The sequence below is a fragment of the Drosophila arizonae genome, chromosome 3, assembly GCF_054131065.1.
Source record: "Drosophila arizonae isolate 15081-1271.41 chromosome 3, UAZ_ARI_1.0, whole genome shotgun sequence".
NCBI lineage: Eukaryota > Metazoa > Arthropoda > Insecta > Diptera > Drosophilidae > Drosophila > Drosophila arizonae.
Genome location: NC_142923.1, coordinates 31,823,833 through 31,845,744, shown reverse-complemented (window position 1 = coordinate 31,845,744; position 21,912 = coordinate 31,823,833). Strand labels below are relative to the sequence as shown.

The 21,912-nt window shown below is 42.0% G+C and overlaps 1 protein-coding gene across 7 annotated transcripts in view; it reads left to right on the top strand.

Annotated features, from left to right (window-relative positions):
* Ekar (Eye-enriched kainate receptor) overlaps positions 1-21,912 on the top strand; it is a 107,806-nt gene that overhangs the window by 48,603 nt on the left and 37,291 nt on the right. The gene's annotated exons all lie outside the window — the stretch shown is intronic.

The window sequence follows — 21,912 nt, the reverse complement described above, 5'->3', positions numbered from 1 at the left end:
TATGCATGCCAAATTTAGCTATCTAGCTCTTATATCTTCTGAGATCCTTTTGCTCATACGGACGGACGGACGGACGGACAGACGGACAGGGCTATATCGACTCAGCTCGTCATCCTGATCAAGAATATATATACTTTATGGGGTCTGCGATGATTCCTTCTGCCTGTTACATACTTTTCACAAAACCATTATGCCCTGATTTCCCATTTTCAATGGGTTCAGGGTATAACTATTAAAAACAACAAAGGATATTGGGTTTTTATTTAGTATTTCGAGTGAGGAGCATGTATGTATGTACGTACATATGTATGTATGTCACTCTGCAGCCGGCGACTAGTATATGAGTGTGTGCGGATGTGCTAAACAGCAGAATATTGCAAATAAATTTATTAAACAATTAACAAAGAATATTTTTCTCTCGTTTTAATAAATATTGATCGGAACATACATATAGTTATGGAGAAATATATATGTATGTATGAATGATATGGCGATATGTAGGACGGAGTGTCGGTCTAAATAGGATTAGTACATATGCTTTTGTGTGGGTTGTAACAGCTTCAGACATATCTATATATGCATATAATGATTTACATACATCAGAGAACTGCAACAAGCCTCTGGTACTCAAGGTGCACCGGGTAAATGTTGGGTGATTTTGACACCCGGGTGTAGTACAAAGTTTTTCAACACCGAAAAATCTGACTCCTAGGGCCTATCAATTTCGTATTTGCTCGGCTCTTCACTTTTTAGGTTCGGGCTACGAAAATATGCGAAGGTACAATCATTCCGCTTCATGCGCTCGACCGAGATGGCCGTTAAAGTATGTAAGTGTCGGTCTCGGTCGTTTCGGAGAGTCTTCTTTTATGTTTTGCAAGTCCTCTAATTTTCTGTTCAGTTTATTTAACAGTTCGTCGAGGCTGCATTCCAGTTCTTCTATTTCATCGCTGCAGGAGGAATGCTCTCCACATCTTGCCTCTAAATCTGCTGGCGCTGACTGGACTTTTTTCCATCGGGAAGATAACCTGACTTTATAGGATAGAATATCTTCCTGGATGTTGTGCTCTAAGATGGCAGACTCGTTTGCCATTTCATTCCTTAATCTTAGAGCTTTCCTATCCACAAGTCTTACCAACTCTTCCATTGGGGTCGAACCACCAAATGAAAACATTGCTTGCTTTGATATTTCCGGTCTCGTGTTCCAGCTATAAAGTTGATCTGTGTCTATGGCGTGATCGGCAACTTCGACTTTCATGAGCTCTTTCTTGGCTCTGATTTCTGCCATTTTGCCATCATATATTTCTCTTTAAATATTGATGGTTGACGACACAGTTGTTTGTTCATTGAAGATCCATTGGCTTATCCCGTTGGAGGTTTTTTTGTTTTGATCACCAGGTTGATCTTGCTGTGCCCCGACTCACAGCTTGGGTTGGAAAGCCAATGCACAAATCTATAATACTAGTACTTCACTTTGTACTAATCACAAACATTTTTCCTTGTGGATGAAATTGAAGTATTAAAAATACTTCATCCGGCTCGAAGGACCATGAACGAATACACTTGACTATGATGGTGTTTAGTTGCGTATTGATCTTTATTCTTCTGAGCCTGGGTTTATATACCCAGACTCGTGCATAATTCCAACCCTTAAATCTAGTGCGTCCATTGCTGTGTGTGTAAGGCTCAGCATTGATCTGTTACATATTCTTATCATATCGCAGAGTTTGTAAGGCTCAGCGTGGGTCTATTTGCTATTCTTATCCTATCTCTGAGGTTGTCAGACTCAGCGTTCATCTCTTACATATCTGACTCTGGGGTTGCAAGGGTTGGTGTCCATTTGTCTATTTATAGAGTCCGTATATGTGACCCTTATCTTTTCCCAGCGAATACCTGCTAGTCGTTGAGTGCGTCGGAGGCATGTATACGATCTTCGTATATTCATATGTTCATGCCTGAACACTGTCTTTGTACTATAATGCTTTCCGGACTCATATACTTTCCTGACCAACCGTCCCCAGACGTTTTCAATGATATTAAGGTCGATTGAGTATGGTGGCCACTCCATGAGATCAATTTTTTGGCCCTGAATCCAGGACTTCAGGGATCGGGTGGTCTGAATTGGAGCATTATCATGCTGGAAAATTGAATGCCGGTTTTCAGACAGGTTATAGAAATGCGGAGCAGCAGTTTTAAACACGATGTTATAGTCCTATATAGTCCTATGCTTTCAAGCGCGATGTCAAAATTTTAAGCTGGCAAGTGCTGTAGGAAGATATTGATACCTACACCAATGCCACACCACCACCCCGCCGCAGCGGCATGGAAACCGTTCCAAATAATGTTCTTCTATGAGTAAATCATGGATATAATAATTATAGCCATCAGTTCGTTCCAAATTCAGTTTTTCTCATCAGAAAAGACAACATGCTGCCATTGGATAGACCACGTCATATTCGCCCGGCCAAAATTAATGCGTATTTCTTTTCTCAGCATATCGACTGGTGTCTTTTTTTTTACATTCTGTTTCTTTAAGTAATTAGCTTTCTTAATTGCTCTTTGGACCGTTGATAAGCTCGTCTTAACACCGATTTTATCCCTAATCTTGGTGGTCGATTCGTGGGAATTCGAAGCTTCCCGAACTAATGCTCTTCTATTTCCTTCTGAAATCACTTGATTATTGCCGCTTATAGAGTTTTTTCCATAGTTTTCCCTATTTGTAAGAAAATTGCCAATTAGTTTTCTATTTTTTTTCCTGTTTTTCCAGCAATTTTATGGTAGCATAGTCCAGATTCAAAGTCTGCCTCAATCTTTGGTTTTCAACCAAAGATAAAACTGCTTCTTTACCCATACTATAAATATATTGAATACTTTGAGCTTCACAAAATATTTGGTGAGTGTAATTGCCAAAATAAGCAAGATAATTACAATTGCACTTGGGGGCGCTAATCTGATGACGCAAAATAAGTGCACGCATTCTTTGCAAAAATAAAGAAGAATAGAAAATAAAACATACCGGGTTTTCTCTCGTTTTAATAAATATTGATCGGAACATACATATAGTTATGGAGAAATATATATGTATGTATGAATGATATGGCGATATGTAGGACGGAGTGTCGGTCTAAATAGGATTAGTACATATGCTTTTGTGTGTTGTAACAGCTTCAGACATATCTATATATGCATATAATGATTTACATACATCAGAGAACTGCAACAAGCCTCTGGTACTCAAGGTGCACCGGGTAAATGTTGGGTGATTTTGACACCCGGGTGTTTTCAAACACCACACAAATGAGTACAATCACTGACCAGAGAACACATAGACTAGACATGTAGTACAACGTTTTTCAACACCGAAAAATCTGACTCCTAGGGCCTATCAATTTCGTATTTGCTCGGCTCTTCACTTTTTAGGTTCGGGCTACGAAAATATGCGAAGGTACAATCATTCCGCTTCATGCGCTCGACCGAGATGGCCGTTAAAGTATGTAAGTGTCGGTCTCGGTCGTTTCGGAGAGTCTTCTTTTATGTTTTGCAAGTCCTCTAATTTTCTGTTCAGTTTATTTAACAGTTCGTCGAGGCTGCATTCCAGTTCTTCTATTTCATCGCTGCAGGAGGAATGCTCTCCACATCTTGCCTCTAAATCTGCTGGCGCTGACTGGACTTTTTTCCATCGGGAAGATAACCTGACTTTATAGGATAGAATATCTTCCTGGATGTTGTGCTCTAAGATGGCAGACTCGTTTGCCATTTCATTCCTTAATCTTAGAGCTTTCCTATCCACAAGTCTTACCAACTCTTCCATTGGGGTCGAACCACCAAATGAAAACATTGCTTGCTTTGATATTTCCGGTCTCGTGTTCCAGCTATAAAGTTGATCTGTGTCTATGGCGTGATCGGCAACTTCGACTTTCATGAGCTCTTTCTTGGCTCTGATTTCTGCCATTTTGCCATCATATATTTCTCTTTAAATATTGATGGTTGACGACACAGTTGTTTGTTCATTGAAGATCCATTGGCTTATCCCGTTGGAGGTTTTTTTGTTTTGATCACCAGGTTGATCTTGCTGTGCCCCGACTCACAGCTTGGGTTGGAAAGCCAATGCACAAATCTATAATACTAGTACTTCACTTTGTACTAATCACAAACATTTTTCCTTGTGGATGAAATTGAAGTATTAAAAATACTTCATCCGGCTCGAAGGACCATGAACGAATACACTTGACTATGATGGTGTTTAGTTGCGTATTGATCTTTAATCTTCTGAGCCTGGGTTTATATACCCAGACTCGTGCATAATTCCAACCCTTAAATCTAGTGCGTCCATTGCTGTGTGTGTAAGGCTCAGCATTGATCTGTTACATATTCTTATCTTATCGCAGAGTTTGTAAGGCTCAGCGTGGGTCTATTTGCTATTCTTATCCTATCTCTGAGGTTGTCAGGCTCAGCGTTCATCTCTTACATATCTGACTCTGGGGTTGCAAGGGTTGGTGTCCATTTGTCTATTTATAGAGTCCGTACATGTGACCCTTATCTTTTCCCAGCGAATACCTGCTAGTCGTTGAGTGCGTCGGAGGCATGTATACGATCTTCGTATATTCATATGTTCATGCCTGAACACTGTCTTTGTACTATAATGTTTTCCGGACTCATATACTTTCCTGACCAACCGTCCCCAGACGTTTTCAATGATATTAAGGTCGATTGAGTATGGTGGCCACTCCATGAGATCAATTTTTTGGCCCTGAATCCAGGACTTCAGGGATCGGGTGGTCTGAATTGGAGCATTATCATGCTGGAAAATTGAATGCCGGTTTTCAGACAGGTTATAGAAATGCGGAGCAGCAGTTTTAAACACGATGTTATAGTCCTATATAGTCCTATGCTTTCAAGCGCGATGTCAAAATTTTAAGCTGGCAAGTGCTGTAGGAAGATATTGATACCTACACCAATGCCACACCACCACCCCGCCGCAGCGGCATGGAAACCGTTCCAAATAATGTTCTTCTATGAGTAAATCATGGATATAATAATTATAGCCATCAGTTCGTTCCAAATTCAGTTTTTCTCATCAGAAAAGACAACATGCTGCCATTGGATAGACCACGTCATATTCGCCCGGCCAAAATTAATGCGTATTTCTTTTCTCAGCATATCGACTGGTGTCTTTTTTTTTACATTCTGTTTCTTTAAGTAATTAGCTTTCTTAATTGCTCTTTGATAAGCTCGTCTTAACACCGATTTTATCCCTAATCTTGGTGGTCGATTCGTGGGAATTCGAAGCTTCCCGAACTAATGCTCTTCTATTTCCTTCTGAAATCACTTGATTATTGCCGCTTATAGAGTTTTTTCCATAGTTTTCCCTATTTGTAAGAAAATTGCCAATTAGTTTTCTATTTTTTTCCTGTTTTTCCAGCAATTTTATGGTAGCATAGTCCAGATTCAAAGTCTGCCTCAATCTTTGGTTTTCAACCAAAGATAAAACTGCTTCTTTACCCATACTATAAATATATTGAATACTTTGAGCTTCACAAAATATTTGGTGAGTGTAATTGCCAAAATAAGCAAGATAATTACAATTGCACTTGGGGGCGCTAATCTGATGACGCAAAATAAGTGCACGCATTCTTTGCAAAAATAAAGAAGAATAGAAAATAAAACATACCGGGTTTTCACTTGCGCTTTTTTTTGGTATCTTATATGATGATAAGGAAATCAAAAAAAAAAAAAAAAAAAAAAAAAAAAACCAAGAAGTTGCGTGTAATAGGCAAAGAAAAACGTAAAAGAAAATGAGTGTAAGGGGGGGCGCTAACCTGATGACGCGCAGTGTATATATACCAAATGTTGAAGTGTCTAATAAGTACAAAAGTTTAGGTTTTAATTTCCTAGTCTTTATTTGTAGTATGGTAGCTGTGTCGCTCGTATAAAAGGTGTATGAAGATATATGTTTCTCCTCTGGAAGGCCCAGAAAACGCTGGCAGTTTCGGAGTCCGTGGGCTCCTGAGCACACGCGGCACTGGAAGGAATTAATACCGCGTGGCTTGCTGCTTTCTAATGACGGCGTCTTTATCTGGAAGAACGAATGAGTTGAATTGCTTGCTCATTAGAACATAACATGGAGGTTAGTTCGACAGCACAAGGAGGACGAGGATCGGGTTGGAATGATGGGCCTGAATGAAGAATATCATTCAGGCTCTCATTGAAACCGACCCTCACTTTTGTAGTGGTGTTGTCGGGAACTCGGGATTGAAGAGTTACAGGAGATGACAAGGTTGTCGGAATCTCAAGTTTCGTCTCACCCGGAACGGAGACTTGAGTTGTGAAGGAGGAGACCATTTCCGGTGAAGTTCGTGAAAGTGGGCCAGTCAGTACCCAACCGAAAACAGTCTCCAGACCTAGTAGAGATCCACAGTTATTCGGATGGTATTCTCCCTGAATAATAGTCGGAAGGATATCCGCATCTATAAGGACATCAATTTCTGAACTCTTGTAGAACTCGGGATCAGCTAGCTGAATATTCGGAAGCTGGTTCAACAAGAGTTGTGGAATTGGAGATGAAGGGAGTTTACCGGCAAGTTTTGGAAGGACGAGAGCAGAAGCTTCGATTCGTAGTCTCGGCTTCGAAGGAGAGCCAATGTCAAAGCTGCATAGCTTTTGTGCATGAGATGTAACTGCTTGATTCAAGCTGGAAACTTGAGTCTGCACGGATTTGAAGGGCAACTTGATTTTGCGGAATAGTCGCTCAGAAATGAAAGTTCGGGTCCTGAGTCGAGTAAAGCACGGACGGGATAGATTGCTTCGGAATGGCATATGTTAATGAACTCCGTGCCGAGGAGGACACCTCGCGTGTTGGCAGCCAGATACGTTTGGACGTTGGGCATAGCTTGCTTACGAATTGGGACTATAGCTGTTGCGGATGCAGCAGCAGTCCGAGTGGGATTGTACACTCTCGTAACTGGTGACCCTCTCGTTCATGGATAGACAGCTGGAGAAACCGAAGGCAAAATCGGATTGGATGGTTCTGTTTTGAACACAGATCGCACAAATTCACTTGCGTTGTGAAGGAGTTGACTAGTTTGGGAGCGGCAGAGTTCGCGCATCTCGGAACTAAGATTGGAACTGTTGGTGCAGAACGGTCACCTTCCATAGCCTCGAGAGCAAGAGCTCGCTCGCTAAGAAAGTGACTAACATCCTGCCAGGCTGGTATTTCTGTTTTTTGTGTCAGTGAATGCTCCCAGAGAGATCGAGTGCGATCTGGCAATTTGGATGTACACACGAACACAAGGATACAGTCCCAATTCTCCGTAGAGATTTGAGCATGCTCTATTGCAGTGACGCATCTATGAATGGTGCCATGCAACTCTCTGAGAGCTGGGCCTGATTCCTTGGTGACTTTGGAGAGGTTGAGCAGGATTTTAAGCTGGCTGTTGACTAACAGCCGCTTATTCTCGAACTGATCACACAAGGAGCCCCAAGCCGATGAAAAGCCGTCGTTTGTGAGAGGATTCTCTGCGACTAAGGCATTTGCATCGCCTGCTGTCTTTGAATTGAGGTGGAATAACTTTTCCACCAGAGTCAAGCGCGGATTCTGAATATATATCGCAGTAAAAAGGTCGCGGGATGTTGGCCAGCGCAAGTAGTCGCCGTGGAACACTTCCGTATCAACTGGTGGAAGGCGACAGCCTCCAGACGAGGCGAAAGTAGCGGACATAGGAGCGGGCGGTGTACTCAATGCATAAAGTGCGTCGATTTGCACCCCCAGGTGCGTCGTACACCGCTCATACACAGTGTAGCAGTCGAATTCGGCCTCCAAGGCTTCAACTTCGCCACTGCTCGCCCCTTGGTTCAACGCTCTGGCACAGACCTTATATTGCTGCTCAGCATCATCCCACAAGGCCCTGACTCGATCTCGGCGGATCTGGCGTCAGAGTCCCCGGGACCGTCAATGCGGGCTTCGAACTTAATAAGCCTATCCGAAGCCGCGATGAATTCGGACAGAGACATATTTAATGGATTTGCGGGCTTCGGACTGGACCGGGTTACGACCGGACTGCGCTTGAAAGTGCTGGTGGTCTGTGGTTTCCCGGACGGAATGGGAGATGCGGAGGCACTACGTTTAATCAAACGCGAAGCGGGTGCCTTAATTTGCGCTCGACCCGAACAATCAGACATGGAAGCTAACTGGAAGTTAGCTGGCGGAAAACAACCGATTTAGCAATTTAAGTTCATTATTTAGTAAATGTGCCTTGCATATGTATGTGGAACTTTTTATTGTGAATTTATATGTTAATTGTGTTGCTGGGCTGTTTAGAAGTACGCGAGTGAAAATCAAATAAATCAAAGGCTGCTCATATGTGCATACATGTATGTATGTACATAGTTATGAGCGTATGTTCGTACAAACAGAACATAACGGACACACAATTAGCAAATAAATACATAAACAAGTAAGAAAGCTCTAGTCGAGACTACTCGACTACGAGATCCCCTGAACCCTTGGAGTAATAGCTATTTCAATAATTTTTCGCGTCTTTCAGCTTACATAAGAAACACGCACACACACACACACACACACACACACACACACACACACACACACACACGCACGCACGCACACACAGGCATACATACACACACATACATACACACACATACACACACACAGGTTCGAGTTGCGTTTTCACGGAGTGCGGTCGATGTCATCGTGATCCATCGTAGACAATAGCTTGAACTGTGTTTTCCCCTGCGAAAGTGGAAAGAACTGAAGTCAACGTGTTTGCTGTGGGCGCGGCGTACCCAGCGACCTCAAAAAAACTACCAGAGACTTACTGCGCGGCGGTTCGTGGAATTCCCAAGCGGTATAATTCGGTGGTGCAAGAGAGGGGGGGCGATAGCGTCATTGTTTTGGCGTCAGGGCTTCTTTCCTTTCCTTGTCTTTTGTGGGCGCGTAAATTTTGTCACTTTAGGCGTCACACTTGCGCAATAATAAATAGCAGGTGCATTCACTCTAACAGCTGTTAGTAGTGCTGGAAATTGCATCGGGCAATCAGCTGCTCATTAACGTTGGTGAGTTGCTAAGTCTTAGCAAAGACAGCAACCTAGCTGCTGGAGTGAAGTAGTAGTTATTAAAAGTAGTGCATACTTTCGGGCTCTCGCTGTAGTCAAGTTGAGTTTACGTTACTGCGGGTTGTAAACTCAGATTACATTAGTAGCCATTGCCCACTACAGGCTTCACGCCGTGGTAGTCGGAGCAGAAATGGATGCCATGATGGAGGACGAGCTGCAAGCTTTTGCGCGTCGTTCCTCGTTGCAGCGATCGCCGCAGCAACAACAGAGGGCGTTGGCGCAGCCGTCGACTTCTAACCAGGTTCCAGTGGCTGAGTGCCAGGCACCCAAGTCACTAAAAGAAGCGTTAGCTCAAATAGGAGCTACACTAGAGGGTTTGTCTGCCTTATTTGGGGGTCAGCGGCATATAAATGCCTTAATGAGAGAGGAGCTGGCTAGGCTGGTCAGCCTTCACAAAACGGCCGAAGCGTTCTGCAACCGTTCGGTTAAAAACTGTGAGGTGCAGACCACGCCACTCAAAAAAGTAGGCGAAAACATTAAGGCAGCGAGCATTAGTGCTACAGTAGGTAGCAATACTCCCAAGCGGTCGAGGGAAGTTGCCTCCGAACAGAGGAAAACTCCCTCAAAAAAGCCGAGGCCCAATAGAAGTGCAGCGAACCCAAAAGAACCAATGGCTCTACGGGCTACAGCTGAAACTGAAACTTCAAACCAGGCCGCTCGACAGACAAACCAGAGCAGCTGGACAGTCGTCAAAGGGCGAAAGCCTATGCAAAAACGTCCCAGGACTGACGCGATTGCGATTTCAGGCGTAGGGGGTTGCAGCTATGCGGACATGCTTCGTGTAGTTAAAAGCGACCCAAATTTGAAGCATCTGAGCAGCGACGTTCAAGGCATTAGGAAGACAGCTAAGGGGGACCTTCTATTGCAACTGAGTAGGAAGCCGGAGCATAGCGCTGAGGCTCTGCACGAAGCTGTAGGCAAGGCCTTGGGAGACCGAGCGGTAGTGAAAACACTTACCGAATCGGCTCAAGTTGAGATTCGCGATCTAGATGAGTTAGCGACCAAAGAGGAGATCTTGGAAGCAATTAGGGTGGAGTTGAAGGATAGCTCACTCCCCATTGAGGCTATCAAATCGCTTCGGCCAGCTTTTGGTGGACAGCAAAGAGCTACGGTTGCTCTTCCAATTGGGAAAGCTAAAACTCTGCTCGAGCTGTCCAAAATTAGAATAGGATGGGTAGTTTGCCGTATCCGAGCCGTGGAGCAGCCTAAACGCTGTTTCAAGTGCCTCGATTACGGTCATATGGCAGCAAACTGCGGTAGCGACTGTGACTTAAAGGGCGCCTGTTTCAGGTGTGGAGAGATGGGTCACAGTGCCAAAGCATGCACCAAGCCACCAAAATGTAGCCTCTGCATCCGGAAAGGTGAAAAGCAGACGGACCATTCAGCAGGCAGCTTCAAGTGCCCATCTTACCGTGAAGCTGCTCGTAAAATGAAATGTTAAGGTTTTTGCAGCTTAACTTAAATCATTGTGTTGCTGCCCAAGATCTTCTAGAGCAGACCATTAGGGAAAAATGTATAGATGTAGCTTTTCTCAGTGAGCCTCACCACTGTAGAACCAGCTGCCCTAGGACATGGTCAACAGACGTTAATGGCAAAGCTGCGTTGTGGGTATGCGGCAACTCAACGAACGTACTTTCGAATGTTAAGTCATTCAATGGGTTCGTACGTGGCCGATATGGTAGCTTATGGCTTTACAGTTGCTATCTGGCCCCCAGCATGCAGCTCAGTGAATTCACGACGGTGCTCGACGAGCTTGCCGAGGATGCTAGGGGTCGGAAGGCCATTATAGCTGGAGATTTTAACTCCTGGGCGCTAGAATGGGGTAGCCCCACAACAAATGCCAGAGGTCGTATCTTACTGGAGATCTTCGCGACACTAGATGTCGCACTGCTCAACACTGGCCATGAGTACACCTTCAGTCGGGCGGGATACGGGTCTGTTATCGACATTACTTTTGTCACTTCATCCCTCTTTCGGGGAGCAACATGGAGCCATTGCGATAGCTATACAGGCAGCGATCATACGGCACTTCTGTTCACAATAGGTGAGCCACCTGCCAGGGCGTCAACATTGTGGAGGGAGTCGTATCGGCTAGATACTTTTGATCCCGCGGTCTTTTCAGAGGCCATTCAGTCTCTGGGTACAATTGGTAATGCTGAGGCCAGAGCATGCCAAATGGTAGCCCAAATACAGTGTGCCTGCAATAGCAGCATGTTACGTCGCAAGCAGTTCACGCGACAACATGAGCCTACGTATTGGTGGAATACGCAAATAGGTGACATTCGTCGCAAATGCATCCAGGCGAGAAGAAGCTACCAACGGGCTCGCGGTAGGTCAACATTTTTTGAGAAACAGTTAGCTTACCAGGCAGCTAGAAGACAGCTGAAGAAGGCCATTCGGGCAAGCAAAAGAGAATGTTTTTTACAGTTGTGCGACTCAGCCGAATATGACCCTTGGGGCAGGGCATATAAGATAGTAGTTAAAAGACTATACGCAGGTAGGCAGGTGCAGCCTACGGATCGTCTGGAGCTTAAATCGATTGTGGAAACACTCTTTCCAGAAAGTCTAAGCTCCATTCACGCCCCTGAGTCCGAGTCTGCTGATCAGGGCTCAACGAGCACTGAAATTGTTTTAGTTACAGATGAAGAAATATCAGTAGTTCTCCGAGGTCTTAGAACCAACACAGCTCCAGGGCCGGACGGGATCCCAAATCGTGCGCTAAAGCTAGCCCTCGCCTTGCACCCAAGTACGTTCGCCGAACTATTTAATGAATGCCTGATCCAAGAGACGTTCCCGGCAAAATGGAAAGCCCAGAATCTGGTATTGCTACCCAAGGCTGGCAAACCACTAGATGAGCCATCTTCGTACAGACCGATCTGCCTCTTAGACACCATGGGAAAGGTGTTTGAGAAACTGATCTGCTCTAGGCTGGAGACTGCGATTGCAAGCGCCGGAGGCCTGTCACCAAACCAATTTGGATTCCGGAAGGCCCGGTCAACAACGGACGCGCTTAACAAAGTTGTCGGTCTGGCCACTTCCGCTATTCAAGGCACCAGATGGAGGCACGGGACGAAGGAATACTGCATCATCGCGACCCTGGATGTAAGGAATGCCTTCAACACAGCTAGTTGGGATATGATACTGAATGCGCTGTCACAATATAATATCCCTAAATATCTAAGAGAGATAATAAAGAGCTATTTCAGAGGAAGAACACTGGTATACAACACGAGTGAGGGTCCCCAAACTCATACAGTGTCAGCTGGAGTACCCCAAGGCTCAGTGCTGGGGCCTCTCCTATGGAACATCATGTACGACGGCGTACTGCGCTTGGAACTACCAGCAGGCGCGCACACCATTGGCTTTGCTGATGATGTAGCTGTCGTAGCCATAGGAAAGGAGCTAAAAGATACAGAGGATATGTGCAGCGAAAGTATCAATCGCATACGAAGCTGGTTGACAGGAGCTGGGCTCGAGCTTGCGGCACACAAGACCGAAGTTGTACTAGTCAGCAGTCGCAAAAGAGTGGAAACTGCCAATATAAAGATCGGCAGCGTCACCATTGCGTCCAAGAGGGCGATAAGATATCTTGGTGTCATGATAGACACAAGATTAACTTTCCGCGAGCACTTAGAATATGTGCATAAAAAGGCAGCTGATTCTTGTAGAGCTCTCTCGAGAATCATGCTTAACACGCGGGGACCTAAACAGCAACGACGTCTCCTCCTAACGAGCGTCATTAGGTCTGTCATCCTCTATGCTGCGCCAATATGGGCAAGAGCGATGGCAACGCCGAGCTACAGCCGAGGCATTTGCGCGATCTACAGGCTGAGCGCAATCAGAGTCAGCTGCGCTTTCAGGACTATCTCCGATGACGCGGCGCTCGTCATAGCCGGTATGGTGCCACTGGAGTATTTGGTCGCCGAAGCCGTGGAGCGGAATTCGCACGGGCCTACGCGACTCAACGTTGTCAGGGCGAACAGCATCGCACGATGGCAAAGAAGGTGGAATAGCTCAGCTAAAGGGCGGTGGACGCACAAGCTCATCCCGGAGCTTGAACCATGGGTTAACCGCAAACATGGCGAGGTTAACTTCTACCTTACGCAGATCCTCTCGGGTCATGGATGCTTTCGGAGCTATTTGAAGCGCTTTGGCCACGAGGAATCTGACGAGTGCCCCTGGTGCGAGCGAGGGCATGTGGAAGACGCCAACCACATTCTTTTCGAATGTGGACGGTTCCTGGAGGAGAGGCGTCGTCTGGAAGAGGCAGTGGGCCGCTCCATCAGAGCGGACAACTTAGTCAACGCCATGCTGGAATCGGAGGAAGCTTGGGAACTAACAAGCACCTTCGCGGCCACGATGATGATGGAGCTCCGCAGAGTCGAGCGATCGAGAAGACGAGCTGTCCCAGGCTAAGGTAGCGCATAGTGCTTGCGAAGCAATGCTTTACGGCCGTCCCGCAAGCACCGCGCGCTATCCTAGCCACCACGCAACTTGTAATTTGCTATATAATTTTGTTAATAAATGAATATAAAAAAAAAAAAAAAAAACATACACACACACACACATATATATATACTTTGTTGGGTCTGCCACGCCTCCTTCTGCCTGTTACATACATTTCAACAAAACCATTATACCCTGATTTCCCATTGAAAATGGGTTCAGGGTATAATAAAACAAGTAGAAGTAATTATGCTTGGTGGATAAGTTATCTTAAATTGCAAAATAAAACAAGTAAGAAGGCTCCAGTCGAGACTGCTCGACTAGGAGATACCCTGAACCCTCCAAGCTGATATTCTAATCATTCTGGACTTCTATCATGCGCACATACATACACATGCACTTATAAGCACGCGCTCTGCTAACTGCGCAGTAAGCAGCGGCTGCGCTTGGGCTGCGCTGCAGTGTGGGAAATATTATGAGAATTTATTAGTTGAATAATTTCTTTTGTAGACGTATGATCTTAATGAAACTTTTGGAACGTAATCATAATGTTCAAATGTGTGTACATTCCAAAGCACAAGTACTAGTACTTGAAATGCGTTTTTTACAAATCGGGGGCGAAGGGGCCGTGGTATCAAAAATCTGTAAATTGCAAAATCTTTTTTTCCATTAACTTTATATACAACGCAAATTTGAAGTCTCCAGGTCTAAAAGTGTTCAAATTAGGCTGAAAAAACAATGTCGATTTTTCGATTATTCTCGATAAAAAAGTTATCGGATGAGTTATCGAAAAAATAAGATAAACTTGTACTGCCTATGGTATACACGAGTATGCATGCCAAATTTAGCTATCTAGCTCTTATATCTTCTGAGATCCTTTTGCTCATACGGACGGACGGACGGACGGACAGACGGACAGGGCTATATCGACTCAGCTCGTCATCCTGATCAAGAATATATATACTTTATGGGGTCTGCGATGATTCCTTCTGCCTGTTACATACTTTTCACAAAACCATTATGCCCTGATTTCCCATTTTCAATGGGTTCAGGGTATAACTATTAAAAACAACAAAGGATATTGGGTTTTTATTTAGTATTTCGAGTGAGGAGCATGTATGTATGTACGTACATATGTATGTATGTCACTCTGCAGCCGGCGACTAGTATATGAGTGTGTGCGGATGTGCTGCAGCCGGCGACTAGTATATGAGTGTGTGCGGATGTGCTAAACAGCAGAATATTGCAAATAAATTTATTAAACAATTAACAAAGAATATTTTTCTCTCGTTTTAATAAATATTGATCGGAACATACATATAGTTATGGAGAAATATATATGTATGTATGAATGATATGGCGATATGTAGGACGGAGTGTCGGTCTAAATAGGATTAGTACATATGCTTTTGTGTGGGTTGTAACAGCTTCAGACATATCTATATATGCATATAATGATTTACATACATCAGAGAACTGCAACAAGCCTCTGGTACTCAAGGTGCACCGGGTAAATGTTGGGTGATTTTGACACCCGGGTGTTTTGCAAACACCACACAAATGAGTACAATCACTGACCAGAGAACACATAGACTAGACATGTAGTACAAAGTTTTTCAACACCGAAAAATCTGACTCCTAGGGCCTATCAATTTCGTATTTGCTCGGCTCTTCACTTTTTAGGTTCGGGCTACGAAAATATGCGAAGGTACAATCATTCCGCTTCATGCGCTCGACCGAGATGGTCAAATGTTGAATAAAAGATGCCTCTATGCTCAATTTTTGTTCTTGCTCTCTCGCTCTCTCTGCTCTCTGCTCTCTCAATATGTATATGTATGTATGCATGTGAGCACAAGCAGCAGCTCACGAAAATTGAAATTTCTTCGCGTTAGACTGCCGTTTCTTCCCTTACGTGAAGTGTATTCCGAACTCTTCAAGCCGTTTGCCATGCGTTTTCGTTATTATTTGTGGGAAGGGTATGAAAGCGTTGGTGCGCATAATGAAAATGTTTTCGCGATTAGCATGCATACACACTCTCGCTTGCTACATGTACTATGAGCATTTGTATGCCTGTGTGCGAAGCTCTTGCCGCCTGTAGCAATTTTACAGTCCAGCATTTGCATTTGGTCGATCTTGTGAGGTCCTCACATACATATGTATGTATGTATGTACAATATATACATTTGTGTATACATCTTGTGTAAGCAGAAAGACGCGAAGAATTATTGAAATATTGAAATGGTAGAGATCAGCATTTACAAAACGATAAATGTATGGAAACTTAGGTTTATTTTCAAAGAACGCATATTAATATTGTTTTGAATAAAGTACTTGATTAAATATTATTGTTCTTAGATAAAAATTTTAACAAAAACCGAAATTGTATAAATTGCATATAAGTATGCATTAAAAATTTGGAGACTCTAGCAATAAAGGTGTAGAAGATATAATTTTATAGCTGGTTTTCGATAAGGTTTTTTATCGATAAAAAAATATCGGGATGAGTTATCGATTTTTAATGATAAACTTGATATGCGCGCTGTAATTACGGACATTTTAAAAAAAATTTGAAGTCTCTAGCTCTTATATCTTCTGAAATCGACACGTTCATACATACGGACAGACGGACAGACAGACGGTGAGGGCCAAATCAACTCAGCTCGTCACCCTGATCAAGAATATATATACTTTGTGGGGTCTGCCACGCCTCCTTCTTTTGTTACATACATTTCAACAAAACCATTATACCCTGATTTCCCATTGAAAATGGGTTCAGGGTATAAAAAAAGAGTGTAAGAAGAGCAAATTGTCTACCGTTTTTGGACCTAATCTATTTCTTTTTTCTGTTACTATGTTGCCCGCTAAAGAAAATACTCTTTCAGCTGCTGCACTACTTGAAGGTATTGCAAGAAGTTGCAATGCTAACTTAGATTCTAACTTAATAACGGATAGCAATTTTCTTTGGTTTTCCACCACTCAATGGGTTCGAAATCCTCAGTTAACCCTTTATATGGCACCACGTCCGATTTTGATGCGGTTTGTTTTATTAGATAGAAAACTGAAAATAAAAAATACACTTTTTTTTCGTTTTTCAAAATTTTGATTCAGTACGATTTTATAAAGGAAAAAGGATTTGTTGCAGATATGCAACAGATGTGCTTAAGGGGGAAAAAAATTACTGATAGTTCTCTGGGTATTTAGAAGAACGTAATATTTAATTTGGATATTCTTAAACTATTTAACATATTATTATATTTATTTAATGACTATACGACTATTTATCTTAATAATATATTTATTAAACTTTAATTTAAGTGGAAATTTTTAAAACAATTGTTTCTCTTGTTGAAACATAAGGCCACTTCACATTTCCCACACATTACTTGCGAGAATCCCGTACACTTCGGGTACTTGCACCTCATTCGTTTTTCACCCCACAAAGGCCAATGTCCAAATTCATCCTGCCGTACCATTCGATTTGGCAGGACCTCTTCGTAGGACCTCTTTGTTTTTTTTTTTGCTGCAATTCGTTCTCGAGCATAGACCTTCTATTTCCCATTATTGATTTGGTATCAATTTTTGTTAGCACCTCTGCAATATTTATCCGAAACTCGGAAGATCCTAAGAGTTTAGTGCTTGATGCATTCGCCTTATGAACGCGTTTGTACAAAAGCCAAGCATTACTCATTGTCAAGTCGAACCTGCCAGCGTCTACTTCTTAGTAAAATTTTATATCTTCCAATAATGCTGTCGATCAGATCAACACCTCCCATATAGCTATTGTATTGTGCTACTGCAAAGGGTCGGTCAATCTCTACGTATTCCTTTTTGGCTTTGTTGAATCGACGTGCTTTGTCCTCTGGTAGTATTCCAGCATAGTTGGATGCCAATGATACGACTTTATTATCCACCCATGATGTTACTGATATGTCAACTCCGTCAAAATCAGCGACATATTCTACAGACGTACCCGTTGGATGCTTCTTCAAATTAATATCATCAATTGTTTTGTTATTTGGAATTCTGTTTCTTCAAATAGTACCCAAAGCTAAAATTCCTTCATCCGCTAAGTATTTCAAAAAATTGTCAAAATAAATTCGAAAGTTCTGATGCCTGGGCACTTCTCTGACCATTCAAACAAAACAGTTTGATGCCGCACCTAGATCTGGTTCGTTAGGCAAAACTTTGTTTTCATTTCCTGAATCTATCTCAAACTTATAGCAGAAGCCTGAATGAAAAAGGTGGTTTGGAAACAGATATGAAAAGAATTGTATGGGCTCCGAAAGCTCCATTGCTTCAGGAGACAAGGCAGTACTCGATAATAAGTTGCGTTGTCTCCATAGCAGAGATCTTTTTTGGTTGTTCTTGGGCGAACCAGTGCTATTTGAAGCAATGGTTACATCAACGTCAGCACGTTCATCTTGCTCATCAATTTCCTTATCCGTACCATCCAATTCTTCTTTGTCTGGCTCAAAGAAGAACATAAAACACATAAGACAATCCAAAATAAATTCATAGCAACACATAATGACACAAAACAACAAAAGAAGTATATAGTGACATATAAAACATAAGCACAATAAATGGTATGTTGCATAAATGCAACAAAATTGAGAGTGCAAAAAAGAAGTCCTAATAGTACTTTGTTGCATATCTGCAACATACCGATATTCAAGAGTTACTCACAATACACAACAACAAACCCAAAAACTTGATTACAAACGCATTATTAATATAGTTACCTTATTTAAAAAGTAGTTGTTCGCAAATTAAAACTTTTTGTTATTAGAAAAATTTGCAAATATAAAATTGATTTGGACACCATATACACAATTCACTAAATTGGAGGGAAATTTTAATATTTGTATGGCAAGACATGTGGAAAAGTGCGACCAGTTACAAAAATCGAAAAAACACATATTTCTGACTTACAACAAAATTTGCCATACCACTTTCTTGATACCCATTGCGAAATAACTCAATTTAAACGGTATGTTGCAGATATGCAACAAGGCCGTATAAAGGGTTAAAGTAACTCTTTCACCAGAATAACTTTCAAATTCTTCTGGGGGCGATTTTAAATTGTTATTGGCCTGAGCTACCAGTTGGGAGAAGAAAAAAGTTGTTTTTGGCACAAACATATCTCTTTTAGGAATCGCTTCAAGTGGACAATTTGGACTTGCTGGGTTTGATTCTAATGTACAAGAATTATTTTGCGAAGGTTGATTTGAAAAACGAACACAATTGTTCATTTGTTCAATGCAAAGGCTTTTAATTTCTAATAAATCTTCATGTTCCATTTTTGCTGCTTGGGGATATAAAAAAAACCGCTTTGTGCCAAATACTTAAATTTTCTTTCCAAATCGTGTTCACATTTACTAATATTCTTGATTTAAGAACAGATATCGACAAAACATCTTCAGCATTTGGCTCACAAAGAAGCTTTATTGAGGGTAAAACATAGCACGTTTGTAATTCCTTAAATATTCTCTCAAAATCTTCAAGAAGTAATAATATTATTTTTAAAGTGGATATATTTACGACTATGAGTTTTTGACCTCCCTCTGTCTCACTTAATATCATATTAATTGTTGACCAGTTATTCACTATTGAATTGACCATATTGTAATTGGAATTCCATCGAGTAGGGCATGGGCTTTTTATACCCTGAACCCATTTTCAATGGGAAATCAGGGTATAATGGTTTTGTTGAAATGTATGTAACAGGGAGAAGGAGGCGTGGCAGACCCCACAAAGTATATATATTCTTGATCAGGGTGACGAGCTGAGTTGATTTGGCCCTATCCGTCTGTCTGTCCGTATGTATGAACGCGTCGATTTCAGAAGATATAAGAGCTAGAGACTTCAAATTTTTTTTAAATGTCCGTAATTACAGCGCGCATATCAAGTTTATCATTAAAATTCGATAACTCATCCCGATCTTTTTTTATCGATAAAAAACCTTATCGAAAACCAGTTATAAAATTATATCTTCTACACCTTTATTACTAGAGTCTCCAAATTTTTAATGCATGCTTATATGCAATTTATACAATTTCGGTTTTTGTTAAAATTTACCCCCCACCCTTAAATTCACCCCCTCACCCTCACTTTTGTAAAAAGCGTATTTCAAATACTAGAGACTTGTGCTTTGGCAATTACATGCATATCCATGTTATAATCATAATCTGAAAGTTTCATGAAGATCGTACGTCCACAAAAAAAGTTATTAAGCAATTAAGTTCTCATAGTAAGCGCACACTGCAGCCCATGCGTGTTTATGCGTGGGTGCTTGTGTGTGTATGTGTGTATGTGTTTGTGTATGTGTGTGTGTATGTGTATGTGTGTGTGTATGCGTTTGTGTATGTATGCGTGTGTGTGTGTGTATGTGTGTCTGTATGCGTGTGTGTGTATGTATGCCTGTGTGTGTGTGTGTGCGTGTTTCTTGTGTAAGCTGAAAGACGCGAAAAATTATTGAAATATCTATTGCTCCAAGGGGTCAGGGGATCTCGTAGTCGAGCAGTCTCGACTAGAGCTTTCTTACTTGTTAATATTGTGCTTAATTTGTGCTTTAAACTTGCTTTTTTTATACCCTGAACCCATTTTCAATGGGAAATCAGGGTATAATGGTTTTGTTGAAATGTATGTAACAGGCAGAAGGAGGCGTGGCAGACCCCACAAAGTATATATATTCTTGGTCAGGGCGACGAGCTGAGTTGATTTGGCCCTGTCCGTCTGTCTGTCCGTCTGTCCGTCCGTCCGTCTGTCCGTCTGTCCGTATGTATGAACGCGTCGATTTCAGAAGATATCAGAGCTAGAGACTTCAAACTTTTTTTAAAATGTCCGTAATTACAGCGCGCACATCAAGTTTATCATTAAAAATCGATAACTCATCCCGATCTTTTTTTATCGATAAAAACCTTATCGAAAACCAGTTATAAAATTATATCTTCTACACCTTTATTGCTAGAGTCTCCAAATTTTTAATGTATGCTTATATGCAATTTATACAATTTTGGTTTTTGTTAAAATTTACCCCTCACCCTTAAATTCACCCCCTCACCCTCACTTTTGTAAAAAGCGTATTTCAAATACTAGAGACTTGTGCTTTAGCAATTACATGCATATCCATGTTATAATCATAATCTGAAAGTTTCATGAAGATCGTACGTCCACAAAAAAAGTTATTAAGCAATTAAGTTCTCATAGTAAGCGCACACTGCAGCCCATGCGTGTTTATGCGTGGGTGCTTGTGTGTGTATGTGTGTATGTGTTTGTGTATGTGTGTGTGTATGTGTGTGTGTATGCGTTTGCGTGTGTATGCGTGTGTGTGTGTGTGTGTATGTGTGTCTGTATGCGTGTGTGTGTATGTGTGCCTGTGTGTGCGTACGTGCCTGTGTGTGTGTGTGTGTGGGCGTGTTTCTTGTGTAAGCTGAAAGACGCGAAAAATTATTAAAATATCTATTGCTCCAAGGGTTCAGGGGATCTCGTAGTCGAGCAGTCTCGACTAGAGCTTTCTTACTTGTTTAAATATTTAACTATTTTTTTGCAGGCGTGTAATATGTCTTTAAGTTCACATGCTTTGTCAAACGATGTTGCTAAAACGTTTGAAAATAAATGACTACTAATTTAATCTGATATTGTTTTCCAAAGCTTTTTATACCCTGAACCCATTGAAAATGGGAAATCAGGGTATAATGGTTTTGTGAAAAAGTATGTAACGGGCAGAAGGAGGCGTGGCAGACCCCACAAAGTATATATATTCTTGATCAGCGTGACGAGCTGAGTCGATATAGCCCTGTCCGTCTGTCCGTCCGTCCGTCCGTCCGTCCGTATGAGTGCGTCGATCTCAGAAGTTATAAGAGCTAGAGAGCTGAAATTTGGCATGCATACTCGTGTGTACCATACGCAGTACGAGTTTGCTTTATTTTTTCGATAAATCGTCCGATAACTTTTTTATCGAGAATAATCGAAAAATTGATTTTGTTTTTTCAGCCTAATTTTAACGTTTTTAGACCTGGAGTCTTCAAATTTGCGTTGTATATAAAGTTAATCGATACAAAGATTTTGTAATTTACAGATTTTGGATACCACGCCCCCTTCTCCACCAATTTGTAAAAAACGCATTTCAAATACTAGAGACTTGTGCTTTGGAATGTACACACATATATACCATATGATTAAACTCTAAAAGTTTCATTAAGATCGTATGTCTACAAAAGAAATTATTCGACAAATAAATTCTCCCAATATTGCCCACACTGCAGCGCAGCCCAAGCGCAGTCGCTGCTTGCTGCGCAGTTAGCAGAGCGCAGGCCTATGCGTGCGTGTGGATAC